This window comes from Triturus cristatus, chromosome 1_2 (assembly GCF_964204655.1).
Source record: "Triturus cristatus chromosome 1_2, aTriCri1.1, whole genome shotgun sequence".
Lineage (NCBI taxonomy): Eukaryota > Metazoa > Chordata > Amphibia > Caudata > Salamandridae > Triturus > Triturus cristatus.
In genome coordinates, this window is record NC_140580.1 from 103,860,765 (window position 1) to 103,875,579 (window position 14,815).

Consider the following 14,815-nt stretch of genomic DNA (forward strand, 5'->3'; position numbering starts at 1 on the left):
GCCATTATCTCCCTCTAGATCACCTCTCTTTATACCTTAACTCTCTCTACCTCACCGCTCGGTGTATATCACCGCTCTCTCTACATTTATTCTCTCCCTATCTCTTGATCTGTTGAACTCACTCTAAAATCTTACTTATTTCTACCTCTCTCTTCTAGGGATCCCTCTTTCTACCTGTTTCTTTCTTGATACTCACCTTTAGCTCCTTACCTTACATCTCTCACTACCTCACTTGTAACACCACCTCATATGTAGTTCTCTACCTACATTCTCCCTCTACTTCACTTCTTTCACTATGCTGTTCTCATTAAGTCTCTGTCCCTCTCCTGTCTCCCACCACTCTTGTCAGGTCTGGTGGCTAATGCATCCACTGGAGGGGCCTGTCTTTGACCTCATGGTCACAGGTTCAAATCCTGGTGGGTACACTCAGCCTTTCACCCGTCTGAGGTTGATAAAACCAGTACCATTGAGTGGGGTAACAATAAACATCTTAAAGTGAGCTCCAAGATACCCTTCTGGGTAAAAGAGCGCTTTACAAATACACATGTTATGTTTGTCTCATTCAGCAGAGCTGGTGGTCACTTCGTAGGCAGCAACGTGTAAACATAGAAAGAGAAGAGACAAGACCCAGGAAGAGAATTAAGGAGAAAATTATTAGTTTGACCCAATGGAATGGTAAGATATTTGAGCGCTCTCTTATTTTTCCTTGTTGTAGTAAGAAAGCATGTTGTGAAGGCAAATTAATTTATTGAGTTAGATTATCCGGCAAGTAAAGCTACAATTTCAGCACAATGTGCGTTCTTTTTTTTAACATTTAACATTTAACATTACGCAACAGTCCACTAAACATCAAAATATCACTATGCCATCCAACTACCATATGTTACCTACATCGGAGGAACAGGCTTATTAGACACTAAATTTTACATATGTTGATAGAAGACAAACACAAGAGGAAATTACTTTCTCAATGCTTGTTCAGAGCATTCTTTTTGGTTCTATTTGGCGAATGCTAGATAGTTTGGGATTTCAGCTGTTTTTTGCTTGCTCCCATTTCTGAAAGTTTAACATATAATTCAATAGTGTGTGACATCATGAGGGCTTGAATTAGTTGAAAATGGAAAATAAACTCAAAGTTTTTCCGAACAGGGCACCCTAAACTTTGTTTTGACAGACACCTAAACCCATGTTTTCTATGGAAACATAGAAATGCAGGTATTTGCTATTTAGACTAACAGTTCCTTAGAGTTCTGGTACTACTATTAAATGTTTTGCCAAAGTGCTGAGAAGTGCAGGCACTCTCTCTCTTTCAACTTAACCCCTTCAGCGCGGCGCCGATTACCGCGCTGTGCTGAAGGTTCTATTGCGCGGGCGGGGCCATGACGGAGCGGTTCCGTCATACGCACAGCGCAACCGATGCGCATGACGGAACCGCTCCGTCATGCGCATTGAAGGGGTTAAAGAAATGCAGGTACTCATGCCGGACAGTACCTGTCCATTTAAAGCACTGTCTAACACCCTTAAACAAACATGGAGCCTGCTACCTTAATTACTATCCTCATTTTCAGCCAGACTTGCTATAATTTTTCTGAAGCTGAAATCAATGTGCATAATAAGGGTTTATCTTTCGTGCTTGTTAGACCTGTCAGCCTATTGGTGGTTTCCCCCTCAACTGTTTGCCTTCCTCCTCCATTTTCCATGATCTTGTTTTTGCTGCGTTTAGGATTCTGCACACTTTACCACTGATAACCAGTTCTAAAGTGCTTGTGCTCTCTCCTCTAGAACATGGTAACATTGACTTAATCCAATTTTCATATTTAATGTACTTATGAGTCCTTATTAAAGTGGCACTACATTTACCCAGGGCTTGTAAATGAAATGCTACTATTGGGCATGCAGCACTGATTGAGCCACCCACTTAAGTAGCCCTTTAATCATGTTTGAGGCCTGCCAATGCAGAGACTATGTGTGGAGTCTTAGACTGCCATTCCGACCTGGCAAAATAAACATTTTGCCAGGGCCAAACCTCCTATTTAATTACATGTAAGTCACTCCTAGTGTGGGCCCTGGACAGCCCAGAGGGCAGGGAGCAATGTATTCAAAAAGTAGGACATGCACTTTTAAGTTTTACATGTCCTGGTAGTGAAAAATCTCTATGATTGGTTTTTCACTACTACAAGGCATATCTCGCCCATAGGATAACATAGTAGTTGCCTTATTACATTTTATAAGTAACATTTCCAAATGGGAAGGGAAGCCCTGTTCATGTTTGGTGTCTCTGGAATCACAATTAAAAATCCTAACTTATTGTGAAGTAGTATTTTAAATAGCATTCTGAAAATGCCACTTTTAGAAAGTTGGCATTTTTCTACCTTAGCAATTTAGTGCCTGCAGCCTGTCTCTGGTCACATGACTGGGTGTAGCTGACAGTTGAGCTTTGTGTATTCCTCCCAGACAGCCACACACAATAGGGAGCGTAGGTGTGCCTCGATGGGCCATCGCTGGCAAGATGGGAGGGAGAAGCTGGGCACAGCCCCACTTACACTGAATAAGCTGAGTTATTCCTTCACACAAAGAGCTGCATACTGCCTGTAGTTAGTCTGGAGCCAGGGCAGGTTAGGCAGGATGACTGGGAACTTCAAAGGAAAGCCTCTAGAAGCTTCTTCCCCACTTCAAAGGCACAACTGGGTATAAAAACTGAACCTCAGACACCATCACTTCAGTGCACTTCTGGACCCGTGAGACTCTGCCAGGAAGACTGCCACTCTGCTGAACTGTACCTTGCTAGACTCCTGCTTTGTCATGCCGACCTGCTGCCTGCTGCCCTCTTGCCTGAGTGAGATGGGCTTGACCTGCATCTCTTGAACCCAGAACCCACAATCATGCATTTGCACCTGAAATCTGCCAACTGTGAGTCTACCCTGTCCTGCCAAGTGGTGACACCATAGTCCTGGACCCTTGGAAGTGGGCTTAAGGTGCTTACCAGCTTCTGTGGATCCAGCAGAACTGATGCACCTCCTCGGCTGTACATCACAAGCACAAGCAGAACTGACGCATTGCTGCTGCTGCATGGATTGGGCCCATCGCAAAGACCTGTATCGCATCGCAGCTCTTCGGAACTGCCGCATCACTCCGACCTCATGACGCATCCTCAGTGCAGGTACTCACATCCCTCATCGACGGCAGCCTAGATGATGACACCGTACTCTGCATCGCAGCCTCACACCTCTTTGAAAGCTGCGCATTGCCCTAAATGCGGAACCGCATCCTTGACGCTGGTCTTCGTATCGCAAAACCTGTCTACAGGATACTTGACGCAACAGGACCTCGCACCACAGCCTCACTGCAACTTGGAACCGACACATCCCTTCAACTGCGCAACGTATCTCCGCAGTGGATCCACGCAACGATCCACAAGCCAGGATTTAAGGTACTCTGTTCCTCACTGGGTTCCTGTAGCTGGCCTACACTTCATTGAGGTCGACCTGAATTTGTGACTTTTTTCAGTCCAGCACAACCAGATATCCACAGTTGCCACTTTGCGCCTTTTGGCGCTATTTTCTCTAAAAAACTTTAAAAATCAATATCTTTGATTCTACTAATTGGTCTTTCGTTGTTTTAGTCTTGTTTTATTTATTAAAAACGACTCTATGTTTCTAACTCTGTTGTGGGTTCCTTTTTTGGTGTGTTTTCACTGTGTTACTGTTTGCCGTGTTGCACAAATACTTTACACATTGCTTCTAAGTTAAGCCTGACTGCTCTGTGATAAGCTACTAGGGGGGTTGAGCACAGTTAATTTGGGGATTGCTGGTGCCTTACCCTGACAAGGATTGTGGTTGCTGCTTGAATCAGGTTCACACCCCAGTCAAGCAGTAACCCAATTTCTAAGAGTGGCCATTAATATTAATGACATACATGTTTTGCTCCTAAATTAGAGATGATGCATTTCGTTTGGCTAATAGGACTAAAACATTTCTTTCATCACATTTTTCAACAAATTATTGATGTTTCTGATCTGCTTGCATTTCTCTCTCTGCTGCCAATTTAATGTGCAATTTATGATTACTAACTAGCACATTTAAAATGCGCTAGTTACCAATCATAAATTGTTTCGAAACAAAAAAATAGTTATATAAGAAGTTAAGAAAAAGTGATTTACCACAGAATTTACAGATGGTGATTAAACAGCAACAGACACAAGAGAATGCCAAGACAGAGGAATGGCTGGATGACTTAACATAAAGCTGAATAGTCAGTAAGGCTTTACTTTGGCCCCAAGGCAATCAGAAGGTAATAGTATGATTTGTGATGGGCTGTGCCATTCATCACTGATGTCCCAGGGATCTAGGTACTAATGCACCGCAGTTGGTTAAAGATGCTACTAATTGTGGACACTCGACTATGTAAGGGAGTAAGCCTTACTCCAGGATGTGGTAAAGAGGTTTTCAGGCTGGAATACTGCAAGACACAAGTAATTACTCTCAATACAATCAATGTCCATTCAAAGGTATATCTTTGAAAGTCGTAGGCCCCTTATTTACATTGAAAAAAGATGGGCATTCAAATCTGTCACGTGTTAGTAAGTTCTGGGCCCGAGACACGGCCTCAAAGTCAATTGTAATGTTGAAGAGCTGGGTACTATAACACATATGCTATGTTGCCCCCGTAAACAATGCTAGTCAATTGGTGCGCCATTAAATCATGCCAAAACTTTACAGTCCCCAACCAAAGGTTCATACTGTGGCAGAGGTGCAAGAAAGAGATGTACAAGATATCCAGTAAGTTATGAAACAGGCAGCCCTCGATGAAAGAGGAATCTGAACCTGTGTGGGTGAGTTTCAAAAGCAGTGAAACAAGCATTGGCATAGCCAATAGGTCTCGCTTTTGGGACCTTCTAAGTATTTCGTTATGCAGCACAATATCCTTGGTGCAACCACATCAACTGTTGCGTGGCTAAACACTTATAAGTTCGCGACCTATTGGCTATGCCAATGCTTGGTGTGGTGTTGTGTGTGGTTGTGTGTGTGTGTGTGTGTGTGTGGTTGTGTGTGTGTGTGGTTGTGTGTTTGTGGTTGTGTGTGTGGTTGTGGGTGTGGGTGCGGTTGTGGGAGCGGGTGCAGTTGTGGGTGTGTGTGAATGTGTGGTTGTGTGTGGTTGTGTGTGTGTGGTTATGTGTGTGTGTGGTTTTGTGTGGTTATGTGTGTGTGTGGTTGTGTGTGTGGTTGTGTGTGTGTGGTTGTGTGTGGTTGTGTGTGTGTGTGGTTGTGGGTGTGGTTGTGGTTGTGTGTGTGTGGTTGTGTGTGGGTGGTTGTGTGTGTGTGTGGTTGTGTGTGGTTGCGGTTGTGTGTGTGTGTGGTCGTGGTGGGTGTTGTGGTTGTGGGTGTGGTTGTGTGTGGCTGTGGGTGTGGTTGTGTGTGTGGTTGTGCATGTGGGTGTGGGTGTGGTTGTGCATGTAGTTGTGTTTGTAGTTGTGGTTGTGTGTGTGGTTGTGTGTGGGGTTGTGTGTGTGTGGTTGTGTGTGGGGTTGTGTGTGGTTGTGTGTGTGTAGTTGTGTGTGTGGTTGTGTGGTTGTTGTGTGTGTGCTTGTGGGTGTGGTTGTGTGTGTGGGTGTGGTTGTGTGTGTGGATGTGTGTGGTTGTGTGTGTGGTTGTGTGTGTGTGTGTGTGTGTGGTTGTATGTGTGGTTGTGTGTGTGTGTGGTTGTGTGTGTGTTTGTGTGTGTGTGTGTGCTTGTGTGTGTGGTTGTGCGTGTGGTTGTGTGTGTGGTTGTGGTTGTGTGTGGTTGTGTGTGGTTGTGATTGTGTGTGTGACAGTAATACTAAAAGCGTCTCAAAATAAAGGAACACAAACATCGAGTTTGCGGAAAGAGAAAGCACGTTGTAAGTCAAACGGGCGCAGCAAAGCATTGACACAACAACAAAACAAGATCACTTAGCGAAGATTGAGTGCTGATAATGGATACACACAGCCCATCATCTTAAGAGTTCGATTGCAGCCAATGTGCACTCAAACCTGCCCCCTCCTTGTGAGTTGCACCCCATATTTCATGAGTTATAACTGCTGCACCCACCATAGTGCTTTGAGATCTAAAGCGCTACATAGGTTTAATCGACTAACCAGTTGCCAACATGCTGTGCTTTTAAAGAGAATGTGCCAAAAGTTTCCAGCCTCCTCATCATGTCCTCATGAAAGCACCAACGAAAGGACTCCCTGAATGGTGCAACCGACATGAAGCAGCCACTGCGATCAGAAATAAACACTGTGAACTTGTTGTCCAGTTTCACGGTAACATTTCCTTAATGTTCCTTAAGTCAAGTCACAAAACAGTAATACTAAAAGCATCTCAAAATAAAGGAACACAAACATTGATTTTGTGGATAGAGAAAGCACGTTGTAAGTCAAACGGGCGCTGCAAACCATTAACACAACAACAAAACAAACAAGATCACTTAGCGAAAACTGAGTGCTGATAATGGATACACACAGCCCATCATCTTAAGAGTTCGATTGCAGCCAATGTGCACTCAAACCTGCCACCCCATATTTCATGAGTTGCAAATGCTGCACCCACCATAGCGCTTTGAGATCTAAAGCGCTACATAGGTCTAATCGATTAACCAGTCGCCAACATGCTGTGCTTTTAAAGAGAATGTGCCAAAGGTTTCCAGCTTCCTCATCATGTCCTCATGAAAGCACCAACGAAAGGACTCCCTAAATGTTGCAACGGACATGAAGCAGCTGCTGCGATCAGAAATAAACACTGTGAACGTTGTCCAGTTTCACAGTAACATTTCCTTAATGTTCTTTAAGTCACAAAACAGTAATACTAAAAGCATCTCAAAATAAAGGAACACAAACATCGAGTTTGTGGAAAGAGAAAGCACATTGTAAGTCAAACGGGCGCAGCAAAGCATTAACACAACAACATGTTCTTTGATGTTTGATGTTCTTTGAACGAGAACATCAAAGGGGCGCCGCAAAAGTGATCGCGGGCAAAAGTGAAAGTGATCGCGGGCACTTAATGAGCATGACGAGGTTTGCCATATGGTGCCTCTGCTCCTAAGCGCTCGCCCGCGCACATCCACTGTACCTCTAAGCTTGTCATGGTAGCTCTTTTTCGAGCCCTCACAAAAAGTCTCGCCAGACCAGCGCATGCGCTGGGTCAGGCGAGACCTAAAAACAGCAAAGACATAAACCTCACCACCCAAACTGGAACATGGACTCCGCCCAATTCCAAAAACATGTATTCCTGGTCCCAACGCCAATTCAATACACTTACTCAATCTCCAGTTAATGGGGCAACCAGGAGACTCATTCTCAGCAGCCCGGTAATCTAGACCCAGCCTGCAAGAGGACATGGAAGATACTTAGAGATAAAAGCTACCCTACTCTGGGCATTCATCTTTTAATGCTGATTTATATGGCAGTGTGACCCTCATTACACCATGACATCTATTGATGAAACAATGCTAAGCCCTTGCAATGATCCGTAATGGAACCCTTCCCCCAGAGGGCTGACCGGGCATCATCTTGGGTCATCAGAAGAACAAGGGTCTCTAGACCAGTATCGATGGAAATGCCCAAATGAACTGTTTGGGCCCAGTCTTTCGTGAAAAACATAACTTCAGAATTAGAAATGTAAGCTCTCCAGATGACACTGGGGATGAAGGTGGTTGGTGGGAGTTAAGAGACATGTTTGTGGTTTCACATTGTTGGATCAGACCCGATGTGTCTTGACTGGACTGCTTCAAACCCCAACTTTCACTGAATAGCAAGTCACATAGATTCATCCTGGACACTAACCTCACCCTAAAGGGACACATTGCTCAAATTTAGGAGAGAGACTCACCTCTTTAAAGAACACTACATCACAATGCATTAACAGTCCACACACCAGTTACCTCTTGGATTACTCGTTGGCTTAATACTTGTCTCTGATTCTTTACACCTCTCCCCTGCCAATTGAAATACCACATACATGTGTCATACAAACAGTTGGCAGCGGTTGTAAGCACAGTGGCTTCGACTTGCAGGAAGCGCAGCTGTAGTATTTTGTAGCCGATGCTCCAACTTTGTAGGCTCAGCACATGAAATTCTGAAGGTTTGTTCAGGGTTGGGAATAGTTGAATGGACATTTCAGACTTCAGGAATATTTGTACGGAAATTATTGTTCTTTTTAGTAATTTAAGTTCCTCTGTGTGCACTGGATTGCCTCAGAGGAGTTACAGAAATGCTGCAAACGCACACACTGGCACAGAAAGGGAGAGTGAAGACATGATCTGCCCAGCAGATACAGAGTGCCCTGGAAACAGTGCAGAGACGGCCACTGATGGACCGCTGCGAGGCTGGTATCCCTGGGACAGGCTCAGGTTGGAAACTGTTCAATGTAGCAAGAAAACCCCGACACAGTGCAGAGGGGAATGAATCACTGTAAGCAGATCGAGAGTGGGTGTGATTGCCATTTGGGAGCTCACCAAGGTCCCTATGACCTGTACCTTTGCTCGAAGGGCAGCCTAAGAGAACAGCTGCAAGGAAGAGCCAAGCAGAGCTCATGCCGAGAATCCACCTACAGAACTACCTTTGCCATAGAGATAGTGTCACACGCGGCGTCTTTAGGATGGTGGATTCTCTGCCATAGGAAAACCCTCCAGTGGTGGATGTAGCATTTCTTTTACAAATGAGAGGATTGTTTGTTCCAATCACTAATTAAGACCCCAGGCGCAACCCTACTCCTCAGCCCACACCTCTGTTTCGTATAGCACGTTCTTTGCCTTTACTTGATTTTCTTTTCAAATGTTAACTCCGTTTCAGATTGTGGGATTGGTGGTGGTAGGTGGCGATTCCTTCCAGAGCTTCTATCTCTCTGTCTTTCTCTGTTTCTAAGCTCCTTGAGGCAGGCGGTCTACTTGCTGAGAGTACAGCTTCTGCAAGCGCTAGCAGTGCTCACCGTCTGATTTGAGATATAGCTCTCAGTTGGCTACAATAGTCAGATTGTTGCGAAATACGCTTAAAATAATAAAACCGGTAAAGAAAACGCAATGAGCAATAAGAGATTCTGTGACTGTTCCGATTGACCGCATGCAGAAGTCAATTCAGATTGGTCGCTTGGAGCCCAGGCAGATTGGCTGAAATGACCCTGTTTGAGCCAAACTCAGTGGCCAATCAGATTGTCCAAACCACGTGTTGGCATCTTGAATGACTTTCCCATAATAATCCCAGCAGGAAGTAGCGATCATGAAATGTTGAGCACCAAGTGACGTAGATGCCCTGCCTTGTGGGTGGACACCAGCCCAACCATTAAAAGCGGATGCATGCCGAGTGTGGTACGCACTTAAGGAATAAAAATGGTGGCTGTTCTAAGGTCTGTTCTGCTAAACCGCTGCAACTGACTTCACCCACTGCTACAGCTATAGAGCTTGGCGGGGCATTGACAACTCCACCCCACATTTATGGATTCATGGACACATTTATGGGTTCATGGACAGCCGGAATAACTCTGACCCAAGGGGACCACCTCCAAAGCACAGTAGGAACTATGGCTCACGCAATACCCTTCCGCTTAGCTGGATATCATCTTAAACCAGGAATAACACCAAGACCAAGGGGGTCCTTATTCACATCTGTTGTAGGTGGGTTCTCAACGGAGTATCTCACCCAAGTCTGGAACAAATGGTTTGATTTTGCAGAATGCCATGCTCTATCCACCTGAAGGATCTTGAGCCTGTGCTTGAGCCGCATGCATTACCACTCCTAGGTCTCCCTTACGAGTTTCTGGGGAACCCACCCGTTAACTCCAGCACCTCCTAATTTAACAATACCAAGGAGTCCAGTAACTCTGGTGGCAGGGGGAGTTAACAGCAATTACAAGTGAAACCCTGAGGCTCCCCTAAGTGATAAAGAATTACCTGGGGAATCCGTACTTGGAACACTGATTCCCTTGGTTGTTCCTTATTTTACACCCCGCATTTCACCCAGAAAGTACAGCTGCTTTCAACAACCGAAGTCTCCAGGTGAAATAGACAGGTCTGCCGTGTTCCCAAAGTCCTCGTTATTCTGAAGGTCCGGTAACCCCTGTTAGTAGCCCCATTGGAATTAAGTAAGCACTCTTAATCAATGCCCTGATTAGTCCAGCCATTCAGACGTCACATAGTGACCATTTACGAGCTGTCTGCTTTAACCCATTCTAGGATAATGTGGGTTTGCCCACCTAACAAGGCTTTTCTTCTGGACCTCATACCAATATGAGGATGACAGCTCACTTTTCTTTATTGCTGACCACTCACAGTGCTCTGTGACTAACACCATTGAAAATTAGTGCTTTACAAAAAAATAATCTCATGAGCTCAGTAAGAAGTTCTGTTGTTATATTTGGCAAATATAATAAACCCTACAATCAGGACTGAATTCAGGGTCGGACTGGGATAGAAAATTGGCCCGAGCACAAAAAAAAGTAGCCCCTTTATTTAAATAAATAGCTAAAAAGTGGCCCATGCTTGCAAATTGGGGCAATGTTAAAATTGTAAAGATGCTGTGTAGGTGTTTTGCAAGATCTGAAATTCTGCACAGATTTGATCTTGCTGCAGGCAATGTCTGTTTTAATATCAGGGAAATCAACAGTAACACCTGCCCAGCAGACCATATAGCAGGTCCACAAACATCAGAACGCAGACCGGCAAGCACACTGACCTGTCAGACCAGGTTTAGGTTTAGGTTTAGGGATTTGTAAAGCACATAGCTACCCTCGGGCATCCCAGCAATGAGGTGAAACAGTACAGAGAGATATTAACGCGCACATTTAGGGGAACAACCAGGTCTTGAGCCTCTTTTTAAAAGAGAGTTTGTTTCAAACCATTCGGAGCTCTGGATCCTTACTGTTCCAGAGTTTGGGTACCAGGTGAGTGAATGATCTTCCCCCCCATCTAGATCTCTTAATTCTGGTTGCGTTCATCAGAAAATTGGCTCCTGACCTGAGGTGACGACGAGGTGAATAGTGTGAGATCAATGTTTGTAGTAGAGCAAGACCTCTCCTAAACATAGCTCACACTGCCCGATTGCACTATAGGCCAGTCCGACCCTGGCTGAATTGACCTCCGCAGGATACAGGGCAATCCCACATGGAGCCAGCAATCAGGATTTCGCTTTAAGAGCTTAATTATTATGGTCGTCTACCCATAGAGCCCTAAAAATGCCAGTTTCAATAACAGTTCCTGCCACCCAGCCAATCAGCCCACTCACTCCCACCCCTGCCAACAGTAGGCCACCCCATTACACGGGTAGCTTGTTATTTCAGGCCAGAATATTAGGATATCTGTGAAACGTGGCTGCCTGCTAACGCGCATGTGCGGACACCTGATGTGACAGCTGTACTCCACAGGCCTCTGGACACAGGAGCAGGCCTGGGCCTGCCGCCTCTGCAGGAAGAGAGAGGTGAGCACGAGCCAGTGTGGGCCCCAGCTGAGCCCAGCACCTCTCTGTCTGCAGCACTGCCCTGATGAGTGCTGTGGGCTGTGCAGCACACAATCAATGCCAAGGTGTTTAGGAGATGGCTCCTGCGGCTTCCTGTCAGCAACTCCAATCTAGCAGTCGCCGCCCACTACAGACCTCACCCAGCGGGAGTACGTCGGAGAGTGCGAATGAGGCACTCTGGACTTGACACACTAATGTGCAAATTGGCTTGGCTGTGGCGCTTTGCCTGCTGGGAGAAATGTGCAAATTAGAATGAGAATGCTGTTTCCGTGCTCAGTGGAATGTAGAAACAACCATGCAACTGAGTTGTACATACTGGAATGAATCTGTACAAACGGTAAGCGAGCATGAGTGCATTACTTCCTGGAAGAATGTGTAAACTCCCATGGCAGCGAGAGATGCTCTTTATGAGGGTGAAAGCTGAGGATCTGGCTGGCCTGCTCTACCTTCTAAGTGAAAGTGGTGAAACTAGCAAGAATAAAGCGGTGCTTCATATACTGACACAGTGGGGAACATACAGAGACTGTCATTTCAATGTAGTTTACATATTGGAGGGACTATGCTTTGGCGACGAGGTTTTGTTGTCAGGCTCAATAGCTCCTTTGATGGCTCCCTCGCCACCTATGTTGCTAGTGCTGGTCTGAAAATGTTTCCCTGCCACCGTGGCAGGAGCCAGTGTGTCTTTGGGGTGATTTGTGGCATAATGCATGGCCTTGGGCGTCACTGGTTACTGAAACCTGCGCAAGCACTTGGAGTTACTTGTTACACAGTCCAATAAGCTCCAACCCCAAGGGAGTCTATTCCTGACACTTGCTACTCTGAGGCTCAGCATTTGGGAAGGAGCACATTGCTGATTGTTCTGAGCGGTTGTGGAGGTTGTGGAGGAGAAGTGTTGCTTGCTTGCTTACAGGTCTGGCCAAGCAGAAGAGTATTCAGAGTCGCTGGTAAGAAGAGGGTGTTGTAATTCTATTTTGGGCTGAGTTTTGGTTGGTATGCTTTGTCCTAATGCAAGGGTACCTCGTTTGGCTCCTTGTGTCACGATGTCTGCGCTGTATTTAATGTACGGCGCTCCATGTCGTGAGACATGACAGATACGTCAGGAATCTGATTGATCTGTCGACGCAAAAGTCATGCATTGCTGGAGTTGTGTCCCAAGCATGACACAACTCCTGCAATGCATGGGGTAGGACTATTCCCAATGCACTGCATCACCCTTACGCCTGCTATGAAGCAGGCATAAGGTTTATAAGTAGTAGTGTCCTAGAAGTGGCACACTGAAATTGGATAGATTTCACTGTGCCACTTCTACGAGGCTTTTCCACGTGGGAAAGCCCACCCTGCATACATTATACATGATACAGGTATAATGTAGCACAGGCATCTGCCTAGATGCGTCGCTTTGTAAATAGGACGCAACGTGGTGCATTATTTATGCTGTCGCTGTATCACAAAAAGTTACTCAATGGCGGCGTAAAAGTGTTGCAAGCCTTCATAAATGAGGCCCTTACTTCATCACCAACCACTGTGGGGCAGTTGCATTCTGTCATGTGGACGTACACCCTGCATTGCTTGAAGCAGCTACAACATATGGGCACATGAATGTGTCTTGCTGAGTTAGTACCGTCAGAATATAGAATATCTAGGAAGGTGCAGGTTGAAAGAGCTATGGAGGTTTAGTTAGCTGGCACGTTATTGTAGGGTCTCCATCTATAACGTGCCACCATCCAACATTCGCAGCCAGATTCCATAACGAGTGGTCCCATGCAGCGATGGCAGACCTGGAAATCATAGATTTGGAGTTAGTGAGTCGCTATATTGAAACTCAAACCTGAAGGTATAGAGGTAAGTGACCAGTGCTGTCAGTGTGTAACAGTATTCATGGAAACAAGTGCTGTGTAATGGGGTTGCGCTCGTCTATGTTCTAGCCCTCCCCAGTTCATGGCTTTTCTGTCCTCCCACAATCCCTACCCTCCTGGGGTTTCTAGCCAACTATAAGAGCAGTTCCATCAGGGATCGACAGATGCATTAGAAGAGTTACCATTTGTGCTTTTCCTGGGGGGTTTGCAGTGGATGTTGACATTTCCATTCTGGAAGGTAATATAGAAACCGGCCAGGCAATATTGTTGTACATATTCGAATAATGTGGAAACTAGTTTGACAGTGGGACGTTTGGTACTTGAACAATGAATTCATTGTCATAGCTTTGTGTTCATTTCGGACTGGGACAATCTTAAAAGTCATGGACGCATGCAGCGGCGTCACTATGGGGATGCGGGGGGTGCGAGTTATGAGTGAGTGACTTCTTGTGCAGGGCGGAGGCAGTGCGGTGCGAATATATGTCGTTACTACGCATTCCGTTGCAACGCATGCCTTTACCACGCATGCGTTACAACGGAATGTTTTTCTACCCTTTGCCTTTACCTCGATTTTTCCTTTACCCCGCTTTTTCTTTTTTTGGGGGGGGGCGACCCCCCCAAACCCCCTTTCTTCTTTTTTTTGCCTTTTTCGCAGGTCTCCGCCGACACTGAAAACGGACGACGCATTTTTTTGGATTAGGAAGACGTTGTTCCGTGATGACGTTGCTTGCGTGGTAAAGATGGTAGTTGAAGCATTACGCGTTGTGAAGACGTTTACGAGGTAAGTGTACCGTTGTAAACGTAATGCGTAGAAAATGCTTCGTGGTAAAGGCTGTTTCCCGTGCAGAGCGAGGTTGCCTGCCTCTGATCACTGATCACCAAGTTGTGGGCCCATCTTTTGAGCTGTCGGGAGGCCTGCGAAGATGACTTTCAGGCACAGCAGCTCTCTGTACATGCTGAGGCCTCTCGCCTGCTAGCCCGGCAGTTCTTCTCTTACTGAAAACAGTGGCTGCAAGACGGGGTTCTCACTCTCTTTCCTCTCCTTTCTTTTAGTTGCTCCCCTGTGAAAAGGATCCAAAAAAGAAAATCACTTTTGCTGGAAAATCAATGACGTATTTTTCTGACATTTAATTCCAAAGTGCAGCATCGGGAATAAAAGTTTAAAAATATGAAAAAGAAATAATAAAGTAAGACAGAGTGGTAGCAAACTGGCCAGATTGATTTTATTCACACCCAAACACATTATCGCCACTTTTACAGAGTTTGCCAGTGAAGCGCTATTTTTGTTGTCTTGGCTTTGTTTTCCCTGGGCTTGGAACTTGTACTGCTGCTCTGCATCTAGGGATGTTGTCGTTTTTTTACCATACTGCTTACGTTTTGTAAGGATATAAGAAATGGCCATTGGAATGGGTCCATTCAGGGCCCTGTTGTCATGTCCTTAACTTTTCAGGCAAAAGCACTCACTGATTTCTGAACAGTGAGTGTAAAAGCGTT

The 14,815-nt window shown here is 45.5% G+C and overlaps 1 long non-coding RNA gene across 1 annotated transcript in view; it reads left to right on the forward strand.

The window, feature by feature from the left end:
• The first annotated feature begins 449 nt into the window (after window positions 1-449).
• The window catches only part of LOC146866900 (uncharacterized), a 40,714-nt gene continuing 26,348 nt past the window's right edge, over window positions 450-14,815 (forward strand). The window contains exon 1 of the long non-coding RNA XR_014965989.1: window positions 450-675. This is a non-coding gene — a long non-coding RNA (uncharacterized LOC146866900). The remainder of the gene's footprint in view (window positions 676-14,815) is intronic.